Source organism: Salmo salar, chromosome ssa18, assembly GCF_905237065.1.
Source record: "Salmo salar chromosome ssa18, Ssal_v3.1, whole genome shotgun sequence".
In the NCBI taxonomy this organism is placed as follows: domain Eukaryota; kingdom Metazoa; phylum Chordata; class Actinopteri; order Salmoniformes; family Salmonidae; genus Salmo; species Salmo salar.
In genome coordinates this window covers 70,862,113-70,879,612 of record NC_059459.1, presented here as the reverse complement: position 1 = coordinate 70,879,612, position 17,500 = coordinate 70,862,113, and the positions used below count along the sequence as shown (strand labels likewise).

At 44.5% G+C, this 17,500-nt stretch overlaps 1 pseudogene; it reads right to left on the bottom strand.

The window, feature by feature from the left end:
• Nucleotides 1-3,681: 3,681 nt before the first annotated feature.
• LOC106578001 (uncharacterized) overlaps nucleotides 3,682-17,500 on the bottom strand; it is a 34,916-nt pseudogene continuing 21,097 nt past the window's right edge.

The window sequence follows — 17,500 nt, the reverse complement described above, 5'->3', positions numbered from 1 at the left end:
CTATTTTATCAGCTCATAAAACATGTTAATTACAAGTAGTTCATACATTTTATTTTAGCTAACTTTAGTAGTTGTTAGTGCTACCAAAACTTTGAAGGTTAGGTTTAAAATCAGCTATTCTGACTTTGTGGCTGTGACAGCTAGTGACCACTCTGCAGAGCTGCCTCCACTACATGAGTCATCTCAGTAAATGCCAACCTAAGTGTGTGTGTGTTTGCGCTCTCTGTGTGTATACGTGTGTTTGCGCTCTGTACTGTATATGTGTGTGATCCTTCTGACTCTTAAAGAATGTTCTCCCTTTCTCTTGCTCCAGAATGCATAATGGAGGAGAGGTGCCAAGGCTTTGGGATGTCTTGAAATGAGAGAGGCCTTGGATTGAAGCAGCTCAAACAGGCTCTAAGTCAGGCACCTAGATGCCCCAAACAGTCCCCTTTTACAGTTTAAGGACGCAATTAATAGATGCATGGAGACTTTCTTTGCAACTTGTGTGCCGTTACAGATGTGGGATCATAATTTGAGACAGTTTGCTACAGCAGGAAATTGTTTTGAAATGTTAGTCGAAAGAGAGATCAGGGTCCAGAGTAATGCGGAGGTCCTTCACAGTTATTTTTTTGACAACTGTACCATCATTGACATCAATTGTCAGATCAAACAGCAGATCTATTTGTTTTTTGGGACCTAGAACTAGCATCTCTGTTTTGGCTGAGTTTAAAAGTAAAACATTTGCGGCAATCCACTTACTTATGTCTGAAAAACAGGCTTCCAGGGTAGGCAATTTTGGGGATTCACCATGTTTCATTGAAATGTACAGCTGTGTGTCTTCTGCACAGCAGTGAGAATTGACATTGTGTTTCCGAATGACATCACCAAGAGGTAGCATATAGAGCCCCACAGTGGAAATAAAAGTCACCTTGTTCTATAGAGATTTACACGATTATCAAAACATCACGCTAGGGTAAGCCTACACGAAACAGCCCTTATTTTAAGAGTTTCTAAAAATCCCCTATGGGAAAGATTAACTGTGGAAAACGATTGGAACCATTTCCCTGTTTGACCGCTAGGTTTTATGCAGATGTTGACATGGACAAACAGACAGAGATATCCATCAGTCTGGGTCCTGAAGTGGGGTGTGTGGGGCTGGCAGAGGTGCTGGAGTTTGCCTACACTGGGGCCTTAGCAGCTCTGAACAGACAAACACTGGCCCAGATACAGACTGCAGCTACAACACTAGGGGGCCCCAGAGTTCTAGAACTCTGCAGGTAAGAGGAGGAGAAAATGAAGAAGGGAGTAGAGAAGAGGGCAGAAGAGAAGATCTCTGTTGAAGAACAGATGAAGGTCAGTCTTCAGTCCATCAGAGAGCTGTGGGCAGAGAGAGAGGGCTATGATGTGGAGCTGGAGGTTGGTGGGACAAATCAAATCAAATGTTATTTGTCACGTGCCGAATAAAACAAGTGTAGACCTTACCGTGAAATGCTTACTTACAAGCCCTTAACCAACAATGCAGTTAAAAATAGGAGTTAAGAAAATATTTACAAAATAAACTAAACTATTAAATGTAACACAAAATAACAATAACGAGGCAATATACAGGGGGTACCGGTACCGAGTCAATCTGCGGGGGTACATGTTAGTTGAGGTAATTGAGGTAATATGTACCCATAGATAGGGGTAAAGTGACTATTCATAGAAAATAAACAGTGAGTAGCAGCTGCGTAAAAAAAGGGGGTCAATGCAAATAGTCTGGGTAGCCATTTGATTAATTGTTCAGCAGTCTTATGGCTTGGGGGTAGAAGCTGTTAAGGAGCCTTTTGGACCTAGACTTGGCGGTCCAGTACTGCTTGCCGTGCGGTAGCAGAGAGAACAGTCTATGACTTGGGTGGTTGGAGACTTTGACCATTTTTAGGGCCTTCCTCTGACACCGCCTGGTATAGAGGTCCTGGATGGCAGTAAGCTTGGCCCCAGTGATATACTGGGCCGTACGCATTACCCTCTGTAGCACCTTGTGGTCAGATGCCAACCAGTTGCCATACCATGCAGTGATGCAACCAATGAGGATGCTGTCGATAGTGCTGCTGTAGAACTTTTGAGGATCTGGGGATCCATGCCAAATCTTTTCAGTCTCCCGAGGGGAAATAGGCGTTGTCGTGCCCTCTTCACGACTGTCTTGGTGTGTTTGGACCATGATAGTTTGTTGGTGATATGGACATCAAGGAACTTGAAGCTCTCAAACCCTCTCCACTACGTGGTTGAAGGAGTACAGGAGGGGAGGAAGCATGCATCCCTGAGGGGCCCACGTGTTGAGGATCAGCGTGGCAGATGTGTTGTTGCCTTACCACCTGGGGGTGGCCCGTCAGGAAGTCCAGGATCCAGTTGCAGAGGGAGGTTTTTGGTCCCAGGGTCCTTAGCTTCGTGATGAGCTTTGAGGGCACTATGGTGTTGAATGCTGAGCTCTAGTCAATGAACATGTTAATATTGTTTCAACACTTAATGTAGCATGTGCCACACTTTAAATACTATATTCACAAGGACACCAGTTAAACAACTTAAACATGTTTATTTCTCTCCATGTGCAGGCTACAAGTGAATTACTATAAAAAAGGGAAGGTCATTACACTTCAACCCAGTGTTCTGCAAAAGGTTAAAGGTATAAGGTCAAACATATTTTGAATATGACAACTTTCAAAAGAAAAATATATAGGAAAAACTGGAAATAATCTCTGCACACTTCCAGTCAGATACAAATTATTTTTAACAGTAGCTAAGCTTTCGGTCAGTAGACCATATCTCAACTAACAGAAGTCGAACAAGTCCATCTACACAGACACCCAGAGATAAGGTGGTAAGGCAACAACACATCGCCATGCCTATCCTCAACACAGGGGCCCCTCAGGTGTGCGTGCTTAGTCCCCTCCTGTACTCCCTCACCCATAACTGCGTAGTGGAGCGGGTTCGAGAGCTTCAAGTTCCTTGATGTCCACATCACCAACAAACTATCATGGTCCAAACACACCAAGACAGTCGTGAAGAGGGCACGACAATGCCTATTCCCCCTCAGGAGACTGAAAAGATTTGGCATGGATCCCCAGATCCTCAAAAGTTCTACAGCTGCACTATCGAGAGCATCCTGATTGGTTGCGTCACTGCCTGGTATGGCAACTGGTTGGCATCCGACCGCAAGGCGCTACAGAGGCTATGAAAAGCCAACTGACATTTACTCCTGAGGTGCTGACCTGTTGCACCCTCTACAACCACTGTGAATATTATTATCATTTGACCCTGCTGGTCATCTATGAACGTTTGAACATCTTGGCCATGTTCTGTTATAATCTCCACCCGGCACAGCCAGAAGAGGACTGGCCACCCCTCAGAGCATGCTTCCTCTCTAGGTTTCTTCCTAAGTTCCTGCCTTTCTAGGGAGTTTTTCCTAGCCACCGTGCTTCTACATCTGCATTGCTTGCTGTTTGGGGTATTAGGCTGGGTTTCTGTACAGCACTTTGAGATATGAGCTGATGTTAAAAGGGCTTTATAAATACAATTTGATTGATTGATTGATTGATTGATAATTACAGACACCTGGTTGGGTAATCTGAAGTACCTGAAAAGGCCAGTAGATGTCATACTATCATATAGGAAGACAAATTCTACTGTAAATAGTACAATACATAAAACAAAAGCCATGTAAAAAGTGTGTTATTTTTTTATTTATTCACCTTTATTTAACCAGGTAGGCGAGTTGAGAACAAGTTCTCATTTACAACTGCGACCTGGCCAAGATAAAGCAAGATAAAGTATAAGGAACCCATGCACAAAAGGAGAGCATTACAGCTGAGAAGCGGGAAAGAAAGAAAACACACATTGAAAACTATAAACATACAGAACCAGGAGACGTCTAGAAAACAACTAGATAAAGGTTAAAGGGGAACTGCAACAGCTGATTTGGCCTTGTTGTTTGGCTTGCACCTCAAGAAATGCTGGCGGCCATGACACGTGCCAAACTTGAGTTGGCTTGGGGGTGTGGTTTGATGTGGGTGTAACCTGTTGGGGAAGTATCAGGCCAATGGGGACATCATGAATACAGGACACACTTAAACGAAGAAAAAAAAAATTATAGCAAAAAAAAATTGTTTAGGTAGAAAAAGCTATAAAAAATACATATATATCGAGTGGCAGTGAGTTTATTCTAACTTTGGTAACAACATCTGTCCTACTTATTTCACATCAAGATGGATCCTGTCATGTAATGGTGGTAGCTGAACACATCGCATGTGACGTAGTAGACACACTGAAGATACCTGTAACAGAGGAAGAGGACATGTTGACAGAAAACACAATGAAATGTTTTCACATAGCAACTACATGCTAATGATGAAGTCTTCTTCCAACACAGTCTTACACACACACACACACACACACACAAATAAATTATTCACACAGTACCTGTTTGATTGTAGGAAGCAAAGCCACTGCTTGACAAAACGCTTTTGAAAACTAGGGCCCTGTTGACAGAGTATTATATACAGTATTTATACTTCCAGAACATTGAGGATCGACCATATAAAAGTTATGTGAATTTAACTTAGTAATAAATGTGAAGAGAGAAGACAGTTACAGATAATTACCTGCAGGAATGCCGTAAACTTCCACCTCACACAGAGTGAGATATTCCTTCCTGTCAGGGATGACCACAATAACATAGCGACCCTGCATCTCATTACACTGGAAGATGTGGCGCTCTCCTGCTGGGATGTGGGAGATGACAACACATCTGAAAGAGAGAGACAGAGTGAGAGAGAGAGAGCAAGAGACAAGAGGGAGAGAAAAGGAGCGAGAGAGAGTAGGGGGAGAGAAAAATATAATACAATTGAATAAGGACACTACAATTCACCAAAGAGAAAACCATCCGTCTGTTCAATATATAGCCACAGAATATCTACAGAAGCATGGATGATGACCATTGGATCCAAATGTCTTCAAGACATGACATGGGAGACTGAAAAGGAGACTGAAAATGAGACTGAAAAGATTTGGCATGGGTCCCCAGATCCTCAAAAAGTTGTACAGTTGCACCATCGAGAGCATCCTGACAGGTTGCATCACTGCCTGGTATTGTAAATGCTTGGCATCTGACCATAAGGCTCTACATGAACTATGCAGCAATAGTTTATGTGTTGGGGGGCTAGGGTAATTTTGTTATATCTGGAGTATTTTTCCTGTCTTGTCCTGTGTGAATTTAAATATTTTCTCTCTCTCTCTCTCTCTCTCTCTCTCTCTCTCTCTCTCTCTCTCTCTCTCTCTCTCTCTCTTTCTCTTTCTCTTTCTCTTTCTCTCTTCACTCGGAGGACCTCAGCCCTAGGACCATGCCTCAACACTATCTGGTCTGATGACCAGATAACAGCATCTACCCTCAAGCTATAAGACTGCTGAACAATTAATCAAATGGCCACTGGATTATTTACATTGACACTCTCCCCCTCCATTTTTTTTTACACTGCTGCTACTTGCTGTTTATAATCTATGTATAGTCACTTCACTCCTACCTACATGTACAAATGACCTCAACTAACCTGTACCCCCACAGATTGACTCGGTACCGGTACCCCCTGTATATAGCCTCGTTATTGTTATTCTATTGTGTTACATTTTATTCTTAATATTTTCTTAACTCTTTCTTGAACTCCTGTCTTATCCAGTGTCCTGTGTGAATTTAAGTATGCTCCCTCTAATTGTCTCTCTCTCTTTCTCTCTCTCTCTCTCTCTCTCTCTCTCTCTCTCTGTCTCTCTCTCCCTCCTTCTCTCTTTCTCTCTTCACTCGGAGGACCTCAGCCCTTGGACCATGCCTCAACAAATCCTGGCCTGATGACTCCTTGCTGACCCCAGTCCACCTGGTCGTGCTGCTGTTCCAGTTTCAACTGTTCTGCCTGCGGCTATGGAACCCTGACCTGTTCACCGGACGTGCTACTTTGACCCGGACCTGTTGTTTTCGACTCTATCCCTCTCTACTGCACCTGCTATCTAACACTGAATGATAGGCTCTGACATGCCAACTGACATTTACTCCTGAGGTGCTGACCTGTTGCACCCTCTACAACCACTGTGATTATTACGATTTGATCCTGCTTGTCATCTATGAACGTTTGAACATCTTCGCCATGTACTGTTATAATCTCCACCCGGCACAGCCAGAAGAGGACTGGCCACCCCCACCAGGTTTCTTCCTAGGTTCCTGCCTTTTTAGGGAGTTTTTCCTAGCCATCGTGCTTCTACACCTGCATTGCTTGCTGTTTGGGGTTTTAGGCTGAGTTTCTGTACAGCACTTTGTGACATTGGCTGATGTAAAAAGGGCTTTATAAATACATTTGATTGATCGATTGATGACGGCCCAGTACATCACTGGGGCCAAGCTTCCTGCCATCCAGTACCTATATACTAGGCGGTGTCAGAGGAAAGCCCCAAAAATTGTAAAAAACTCTAGTCACCCAAGTCATAGACTACTTTCTCTGCTACCGCACGGCAAAAGGTACAGGAGCGCCAAGTCTAGGACCAAAAGGCTCCTTAACAGCTTCTACCCTCAAGCCATAAGACTGCTGAACAATTAATCAAATGGCCACTGGATTATTTAGATTGACACCCCCTCCATTTTTTTACACTGCTGCTACTTGCTGTTTATAATCTATGTATAGTCACTTCACTCCTACCTACATGTACAAATGACCTCAACTAACCTGTACCCCCACAGATTGACTCGGTACCGGTACCCCCTGTATATAGCCTCGTTATTGTTATTCTATTGTGATACTTTTTATTCTTTTTTACTTTACTTTTTTTGGTTAATATTTTCTTAACACTTTCTTGAACTGCACTGTTGGTTAAGGGCTTCTAATTAAGCATTTCATGGTAAGGTCTACACATGTTGAATTTGGCGCATGTGACAAATAAAGTTTGATTTGATAAAAATCTACAAATGTCTATGCATCACCTGGGGTTGTTGATGCCGTTGTTCTCCAGGGAGTTACCGATGCGGATCTCAGCACCATCAAGTCTCTCAGGAACAACATCTCCTCTGTTGGTGATGGTGACAGCTGTCACTCTGTACACATCCAGCAGGTCCACTCTCCACCAGGGGTTGGTCTCCTGTGCAGTGTGGGTGCAGGATCTTTTGTGATAGTCTGATTCTCTGTTCCCATCAATGGCATTGTGAGCCTGGCCATCCCCATACAGTGATGACTGGGTGGCCACTCCTTTCAACGCTACATTTACTACAGGGACAGAGACAAGATTGTTTTAATACAGATATGACCAGTTATTGTCAATAATCTTACAGTGTAGGCATTTTACATATTTAAAATATGGGGGGATAGTAGTGGTAGGAGTCGTTGAGGGGAGAGGGGTGGATCTTGCAGAGAGGGGAGAGAAGATGGGGGATAGTAGTGGATGGAGGAGGAGTGGAGGGGAGAGGGGTGGATGTTGCAGAGAGGGGAGAGAAGATGGGGGATAGTAGTTTATGGAGGAGGAGTGGAGGGGAGAGGGGTGGATGTTGCAGAGAGGGGAGAGAAGATGGGGGATAGTTTGGTGGGAGGAGGAGTGGAGGGGAGAGGGGTGGATGGGTCTGAAATTGAGGTGAAGAGTTCACAGTGATTATTACAATATCTATATACGAAGTAAATTCAACATTAAAAGTGTGACTGCAGAAGTAAGTCTAGCTAAAAAGAATATGACTGAAATCTAGAGTTAAATTGCAATCAGCAAGCACACTAATTATAGTTCTATAACATTTATGTTCTGGTATGTAAAAGTAATGTAAAACTTACTTGATGATAAAATTGAACAGTGAAGACAGTTACAGATGATTACCTGCAGGAGTGCCATATACTTCCAATTCACACAGTGAGATATTCCTTCCTGTCAGGGATCACCACAACAACATAGCGACCCTGCGTCTCATTACACTGGAAGGTGTAGGTCTCTCTTGCTGGGATGTGGGAGATGACAACACATCTGAGAGAGAGCGAGAGTGAGAGAGAGAGAGAGAGAGAGAGAGAGAGAGAGAGAGAGAGAGAGAGAGAGAGAGAGAGAGAGAGAGAGAGAGAGAGAGAGAGAGAGAGAGAGAGAGAATGAGTGTGAATTAGGACTCTCTAAAATGTACCATCAGTCTGTTGACTACATAACCACAGAATGCCTACAGAAGCATGGATGAAGACCAATGTATCCAAACACCTTCAAGACAGGACATAACAATGTACAGATGTCTGCAGTATGTGTCACCTGGGGTTGTTGATGCCGTTGTTCTCCAGTGAGTTACCGATGCGGATCTCAGCACCATCAAGTCTCTCAGGAACAACATCTCCTCTGTTGGTGATGGTGACAGCTGTCACTCTGTACACATCCAGCAGGTCCACTCTCCACCAGGGGTTGGTCTCCTGTGCAGTGTGGGTGCAGGATCTTTTGTGATAGTCTGATTCTCTGTTCCCATCAATGGCATTGTGAGCCTGGCCATCCCCATACAGTGATGACTGGGTGGCCACTCCTTTCAACGCTACATTTACTACAGGGACAGAGACAAGATTGTTTTAATACAGATATGACCAGTTATTGTCAATAATCTTACAGTGTAGGCATTTTACATATTTAAAATATGGGGGGATAGTAGTGGTAGGAGTCGTTGAGGGGAGAGGGGTGGATGTTGCAGAGAGGGGAGAGAAGATGGGGGATAGTAGTGGATGGAGGAGGAGTGGAGGGGAGAGGGGTGGATGTTGCAGAGAGGGGAGAGAAGATGGGGGATAGTCTTTGTGGAGGAGGAGTGGAGGGGAGAGGGGTGGATGTTGCAGAGAGGGGAGAGAAGATGGGGGATAGTTTGGTGGGAGGAGGAGTGGAGGGGAGAGGGGTGGATGGGTCTGAAATTGAGGTGAAGAGTTCACAGTGATTATTACAATATCTATATAAGAAGTAAATACAACATTAAAAGTGTGACTGCAGAAGTAAGTCTAGCTAAAAAGAATATGACTGAAATCTAGAGTTAAATTGCAATCAGCAAGCACACTAATTATAGTTCTATAACATTTATGTTCTGGTATGTAAAAGTAATGTAAAACTTACTTGATGATAAAATTGAACAGTGAAGACAGTTACAGATGATTACCTGCAGGAGTGCCATATACTTCCAATTCACACAGAGTGAGATATTCCTTCCTGTCAGGGATCACCACAACAACATAGCGACCCTGCGTCTCATTACACTGGAAGGTGTAGGTCTCTCTTGCTGGGATGTGGGAGATGACAACACATCTGAGAGAGAGCGAGAGTGAGAGAGAGAGAGAGAGAGAGAGAGAGAGAGAGAGAGAGAGAGAGAGAGAGAGAGAGAGAGAGAGAGAGAGAATGCGTGTGAATTAGGACTCTCTAAAATGTACCATCAGTCTGTTGACTACATAACCACAGAATGCCTACAGAAGCATGGATGAAGACCAATGTATCCAAACACCTTCAAGACAGGACATAACAATGTACAGATGTCTGCAGTATGTGTCACCTGGGGTTGTTGATGCCGTTGTTCTCCAGTGAGTTACCGATGCGGATCTCAGCACCATCAAGTCTCTCAGGAACAACATCTCCTCTGTTGGTGATGGTGACAGCTGTCACTCTGTACACATCCAGCAGGGTCCACTCTCCACCAGGGGTTGGTCTCCTGTGCAGTGTGGGTGCAGGATCTTTTGTGATAGTCTGATTCTCTGTTCCCATCAATGGCATTGTGAGCCTGGCCATCCCCATACAGTGATGACTGGGTGGCCACTCCTTTCAACGCTACATTTACTACAGGGACAGAGACAAGATTGTTTTAATACAGATATGACCAGTTATTGTCAATAATCTTACAGTGTAGGCATTTTACATATTTAAAATATGGGGGGATAGTAGTGGTAGGAGTCATTGAGGGGAGAGGGGTGGATGTTGCAGAGAGGGGAGAGAAGATGGGGGATAGTAGTGGATGGAGGAGGAGTGGAGGGGAGAGGGGTGGATGTTGCAGAGAGGGGAGAGAAGATGGGGGATAGTACTTTATGGAGGAGGAGTGGAGGGGAGAGGGGTGGATGTTGCAGAGAGGGGAGAGAAGATGGGGGATAGTTTGGTGGGAGGAGGAGTGGAGGGGAGAGGGGTGGATGGGTCTGAAATTGAGGTGAAGAGTTCACAGTGATTATTACAATATCTATATAAGAAGTAAATACAACATTAAAAGTGTGACTGCAGAAGTAAGTCTAGCTAAAAAGAATATGACTGAAATCTAGAGTTAAATTGCAATCAGCAAGCACACTAATTATAGTTCTATAACATTTATGTTCTGGTATGTAAAAGTAATGTAAAACTTACTTGATGATAAAATTGAACAGTGAAGACAGTTACAGATGATTACCTGCAGGAGTGCCATATACTTCCAATTCACACAGAGTGAGATATTCCTTCCTGTCAGGGATCACCACAACAACATAGCGACCCTGCGTCTCATTACACTGGAAGGTGTAGGTCTCTCTTGCTGGGATGTGGGAGATGACAACACATCTGAGAGAGAGCGAGAGTGAGAGAGAGAGAGAGAGAGAGAGAGAGAGAGAGAAGAGAGAGAGAGAGAGAGAGAGAGAGAGAGAGAGAATGCGTGTGAATTAGGACTCTCTAAAATGTACCATCAGTCTGTTGACTACATAACCACAGAATGCCTACAGAAGCATGGATGAAGACCAATGTATCCAAACACCTTCAAGACAGGACATAACAATGTACAGATGTCTGCAGTATGTGTCACCTGGGGTTGTTGATGCCGTTGTTCTCCAGTGAGTTACCGATGCGGATCTCAGCACCATCAAGTCTCTCAGGAACAACATCTCCTCTGTTGGTGATGGTGACAGCTGTCACTCTGTACACATCCAGCAGGGTCCACTCTCCACCAGGGGTTGGTCTCCTGTGCAGTGTGGGTGCAGGATCTTTTGTGATAGTCTGATTCTCTGTTCCCATCAATGGCATTGTGAGCCTGGCCATCCCCATACAGTGATGACTGGGTGGCCACTCCTTTCAACGCTACATTTACTACAGGGACAGAGACAAGATTGTTTTAATACAGATATGACCAGTTATTGTCAATAATCTTACAGTGTAGGCATTTTACATATTTAAAATATGGGGGATAGTAGTGGTAGGAGTCGTTGAGGGGAGAGGGGTGGATGTTGCAGAGAGGGGAGAGAAGATGGGGGATAGTAGTGGATGGAGGAGGAGTGGAGGGGAGAGGGGTGGATGTTGCAGAGAGGGGAGAGAAGATGGGGGATAGTAGTTTATGGAGGAGGAGTGGAGGGGAGAGCGGTGGATGTTGCAGAGAGGGGAGAGAAGATGGGGGATAGTTTGGTGGGAGGAGGAGTGGAGGGGAGAGGGGTGGATGGGTCTGAAATTGAGGTGAAGAGTTCACAGTGATTATTACAATATCTATATAAGAAGTAAATACAACATTAAAAGTGTGACTGCAGAAGTAAGTCTAGCTAAAAGAATATGACTGAAATCTAGAGTTAAATTGCAATCAGCAAGCACACTAATTATAGTTCTATAACATTTATGTTCTGGTATGTAAAAGTAATGTAAAACTTACTTGATGATAAAATTGAACAGTGAAGACAGTTACAGATGATTACCTGCAGGAGTGCCATATACTTCCAATTCACACAGAGTGAGATATTCCTTCCTGTCAGGGATCACCACAACAACATAGCGACCCTGCGTCTCATTACACTGGAAGGTGTAGGTCTCTCTTGCTGGGATGTGGGAGATGACAACACATCTGAGAGAGAGCGAGAGTGAGAGAGAGAGAGAGAGAGAGAGAGAGAGAGAGATAGAGAGAGAGAGAGAGAGAGAGAGAGAGAGAGAGAGAGAGAGAGAGAGAATGCGTGTGAATTAGGACTCTCTAAAATGTACCATCAGTCTGTTGACTACATAACCACAGAATGCCTACAGAAGCATGGATGAAGACCAATGTATCCAAACACCTTCAAGACAGGACATAACAATGTACAGATGTCTGCAGTATGTGTCACCTGGGGTTGTTGATGCCGTTGTTCTCCAGTGAGTTACCGATGCGGATCTCAGCACCATCAAGTCTCTCAGGAACAACATCTCCTCTGTTGGTGATGGTGACAGCTGTCACTCTGTACACATCCAGCAGGTCCACTCTCCACCAGGGGTTGGTCTCCTGTGCAGTGTGGGTGCAGGATCTTTTGTGATAGTCTGATTCTCTGTTCCCATCAATGGCATTGTGAGCCTGGCCATCCCCATACAGTGATGACTGGGTGGCCACTCCTTTCAACGCTACATTTACTACAGGGACAGAGACAAGATTGTTTTAATACAGATATGACCAGTTATTGTCAATAATCTTACAGTGTAGGCATTTTACATATTTAAAATATGGGGGGATAGTAGTGGTAGGAGTCGTTGAGGGGAGAGGGGTGGATCTTGCAGAGAGGGGAGAGAAGATGGGGGATAGTAGTGGATGGAGGAGGAGTGGAGGGGAGAGGGGTGGATGTTGCAGAGAGGGGAGAGAAGATGGGGGATAGTTTGGTGGGAGGAGGAGTGGAGGGGAGAGGGGTGGATGTTGCAGAGAGGGGAGAGAAGATGGGGGATAGTTTGGTGGGAGGAGGAGTGGAGGGGAGAGGGGTGGATGGGTCTGAAATTGAGGTGAAGAGTTCACAGTGATTATTACAATATCTATATAAGAAGTAAATACAACATTAAAAGTGTGACTGCAGAAGTAAGTCTAGCTAAAAAGAATATGACTGAAATCTAGAGTTAAATTGCAATCAGCAAGCACACTAATTATAGTTCTATAACATTTATGTTCTGGTATGTAAAAGTAATGTAAAACTTACTTGATGATAAAATTGAACAGTGAAGACAGTTACAGATGATTACCTGCAGGAGTGCCATATACTTCCAATTCACACAGAGTGAGATATTCCTTCCTGTCAGGGATCACCACAACAACATAGCGACCCTGCGTCTCATTACACTGGAAGGTGTAGGTCTCTCTTGCTGGGATGTGGGAGATGACAACACATCTGAGAGAGAGCGAGAGTGAGAGAGAGAGAGAGAGAGAGAGAGAGAGAGAGAGAGATAGAGAGAGAGAGAGAGAGAGAGAGAGAGAGAGAGAGAGAGAGAGAGAGAGAAATGCGTGTGAATTAGGACTCTCTAAAATGTACCATCAGTCTGTTGACTACATAACCACAGAATGCCTACAGAAGCATGGATGAAGACCAATGTATCCAAACACCTTCAAGACAGGACATAACAATGTACAGATGTCTGCAGTATGTGTCACCTGGGGTTGTTGATGCCGTTGTTCTCCAGTGAGTTACCGATGCGGATCTCAGCACCATCAAGTCTCTCAGGAACAACATCTCCTCTGTTGGTGATGGTGACAGCTGTCACTCTGTACACATCCAGCAGGTCCACTCTCCACCAGGGGTTGGTCTCCTGTGCAGTGTGGGTGCAGGATCTTTTGTGATAGTCTGATTCTCTGTTCCCATCAATGGCATTGTGAGCCTGGCCATCCCCATACAGTGATGACTGGGTGGCCACTCCTTTCAACGCTACATTTACTACAGGGACAGAGACAAGATTGTTTTAATACAGATATGACCAGTTATTGTCAATAATCTTACAGTGTAGGCATTTTACATATTTAAAATATGGGGGGATAGTAGTGGTAGGAGTCGTTGAGGGGAGAGGGGTGGATGTTGCAGAGAGGGGAGAGAAGATGGGGGATAGTTTGGTGGGAGGAGGAGTGGAGGGGAGAGGGGTGGATGGGTCTGAAATTGAGGTGAAGAGTTCACAGTGATTATTACAATATCTATATAAGAAGTAAATACAACATTAAAAGTGTGACTGCAGAAGTAAGTCTAGCTAAAAAGAATATGACTGAAATCTAGAGTTAAATTGCAATCAGCAAGCACACTAATTATAGTTCTATAACATTTATGTTCTGGTATGTAAAAGTAATGTAAAACTTACTTGATGATAAAATTGAACAGTGAAGACAGTTACAGATGATTACCTGCAGGAGTGCCATATACTTCCAATTCACACAGAGTGAGATATTCCTTCCTGTCAGGGATCACCACAACAACATAGCGACCCTGCGTCTCATTACACTGGAAGGTGTAGGTCTCTCTTGCTGGGATGTGGGAGATGACAACACATCTGAGAGAGAGCGAGAGTGAGAGAGAGAGAGAGAGAGAGAGAGAGAGAGAGAGAATGAGTGTGAATTAGGACTCTCTAAAATGTACCATCAGTCTGTTGACTACATAACCACAGAATGCCTACAGAAGCATGGATGAAGACCAATGTATCCAAACACCTTCAAGACAGGACATAACAATGTACAGATGTCTGCAGTATGTGTCACCTGGGGTTGTTGATGCCGTTGTTCTCCAGTGAGTTACCGATGCGGATCTCAGCACCATCAAGTCTCTCAGGAACAACATCTCCTCTGTTGGTGATGGTGACAGCTGTCACTCTGTACACATCCAGCAGGGTCCACTCTCCACCAGGGGTTGGTCTCCTGTGCAGTGTGGGTGCAGGATCTTTTGTGATAGTCTGATTCTCTGTTCCCATCAATGGCATTGTGAGCCTGGCCATCCCCATACAGTGATGACTGGGTGGCCACTCCTTTCAACGCTACATTTACTACAGGGACAGAGACAAGATTGTTTTAATACAGATATGACCAGTTATTGTCAATAATCTTACAGTGTAGGCATTTTACATATTTAAAATATGGGGGGATAGTAGTGGTAGGAGTCGTTGAGGGGAGAGGGGTGGATGTTGCAGAGAGGGGAGAGAAGATGGGGGATAGTAGTTTATGGAGGAGGAGTGGAGGGGAGAGCGGTGGATGTTGCAGAGAGGGGAGAGAAGATGGGGGATAGTTTGGTGGGAGGAGGAGTGGAGGGGAGAGGGGTGGATGGGTCTGAAATTGAGGTGAAGAGTTCACAGTGATTATTACAATATCTATATAAGAAGTAAATACAACATTAAAAGTGTGACTGCAGAAGTAAGTCTAGCTAAAAAGAATATGACTGAAATCTAGAGTTAAATTGCAATCAGCAAGCACACTAATTATAGTTCTATAACATTTATGTTCTGGTATGTAAAAGTAATGTAAAACTTACTTGATGATAAAATTGAACAGTGAAGACAGTTACAGATGATTACCTGCAGGAGTGCCATATACTTCCAATTCACACAGAGTGAGATATTCCTTCCTGTCAGGGATCACCACAACAACATAGCGACCCTGCGTCTCATTACACTGGAAGGTGTAGGTCTCTCTTGCTGGGATGTGGGAGATGACAACACATCTGAGAGAGAGCGAGAGGAGAGAGAGAGAGAGAGAGAGAGAGAGAGAGAATAGAGAGAGAGAGAGAGAGAGAGAGAGAGAGAGAGAGAGAGAGAGAATGCGTGTGAATTAGGACTCTCTAAAATGTACCATCAGTCTGTTGACTACATAACCACAGAATGCCTACAGAAGCATGGATGAAGACCAATGTATCCAAACACCTTCAAGACAGGACATAACAATGTACAGATGTCTGCAGTATGTGTCACCTGGGGTTGTTGGTGCCGTTGTTCTCCAGTGAGTTACCGATGCGGATCTCAGCACCATCAAGTCTCTCAGGAACAACATCTCCTCTGTTGGTGATGGTGACAGCTGTCACTCTGTACACATCCAGCAGGTCCACTCTCCACCAGGGGTTGGTCTCCTGTGCAGTGTGGGTGCAGGATCTTTTGTGATAGTCTGATTCTCTGTTCCCATCAATGGCATTGTGAGCCTGGCCATCCCCATACAGTGATGACTGGGTGGCCACTCCTTTCAACGCTACATTTACTACAGGGACAGAGACAAGATTGTTTTAATACAGATATGACCAGTTATTGTCAATAATCTTACAGTGTAGGCATTTTACATATTTAAAATATGGGGGGATAGTAGTGGTAGGAGTCGTTGAGGGGAGAGGGGTGGATCTTGCAGAGAGGGGAGAGAAGATGGGGGATAGTAGTGGATGGAGGAGGAGTGGAGGGGAGAGGGGTGGATGTTGCAGAGAGGGGAGAGAAGATGGGGGATAGTACTTTGTGGAGGAGGAGTGGAGGGGAGAGGGGTGGATGTTGCAGAGAGGGGAGAGAAGATGGGGGGATAGTTTGGTGGGAGGAGGAGTGGAGGGGAGAGGGGTGGATGGGTCTGAAATTGAGGTGAAGAGTTCACAGTGATTATTACAATATCTATATAAGAAGTAAATACAACATTAAAAGTGTGACTGCAGAAGTAAGTCTAGCTAAAAAGAATATGACTGAAATCTAGAGTTAAATTGCAATCAGCAAGCACACTAATTATAGTTCTATAACATTTATGTTCTGGTATGTAAAAGTAATGTAAAACTTACTTGATGATAAAATTGAACAGTGAAGACAGTTACAGATGATTACCTGCAGGAGTGCCATATACTTCCAATTCACACAGAGTGAGATATTCCTTCCTGTCAGGGATCACCACAACAACATAGCGACCCTGCGTCTCATTACACTGGAAGGTGTAGGTCTCTCTTGCTGGGATGTGGGAGATGACAACACATCTGAGAGAGAGCGAGAGTGAGAGAGAGAGAGAGAGAGAGAGAGAGAGAGAGATAGAGAGAGAGAGAGAGAGAGAGAGAGAGAGAGAGAGAGAGAGAGAGAGAGAATGCGTGTGAATTAGGACTCTCTAAAATGTACCATCAGTCTGTTGACTACATAACCACAGAATGCCTACAGATGCATGGATGAAGACCAATGTATCCAAACACCTTCAAGACAGGACATAACAATGTACAGATGTCTGCAGTATGTGTCACCTGGGGTTGTTGATGCCGTTGTTCTCCAGTGAGTTACCGATGCGGATCTCAGCACCATCAAGTCTCTCAGGAACAACATCTCCTCTGTTGGTGATGGTGACAGCTGTCACTCTGTACACATCCAGCAGGTCCACTCTCCACCAGGGGTTGGTCTCCTGTGCAGTGTGGGTGCAGGATCTTTTGTGATAGTCTGATTCTCTGTTCCCATCAATGGCATTGTGAGCCTGGCCATCCCCATACAGTGATGACTGGGTGGCCACTCCTTTCAACGCTACATTTACTACAGGGACAGAGACAAGATTGTTTTAATACAGATATGACCAGTTATTGTCAATAATCTTACAGTGTAGGCATTTTACATATTTAAAATATGGGGGGATAGTAGTGGTAGGAGTCATTGAGGGGAGAGGGGTGGATGTTGCAGAGAGGGGAGAGAAGATGGGGGATAGTAGTGGATGGAGGAGGAGTGGAGGGGAGAGGGGTGGATGTTGCAGAGAGGGGAGAGAAGATGGGGGATAGTACTTTATGGAGGAGGAGTGGAGGGGAGAGGGGTGGATGTTGCAGTGAGGGGAGAGAAGATGGGGGATAGTTTGGTGGGAGGA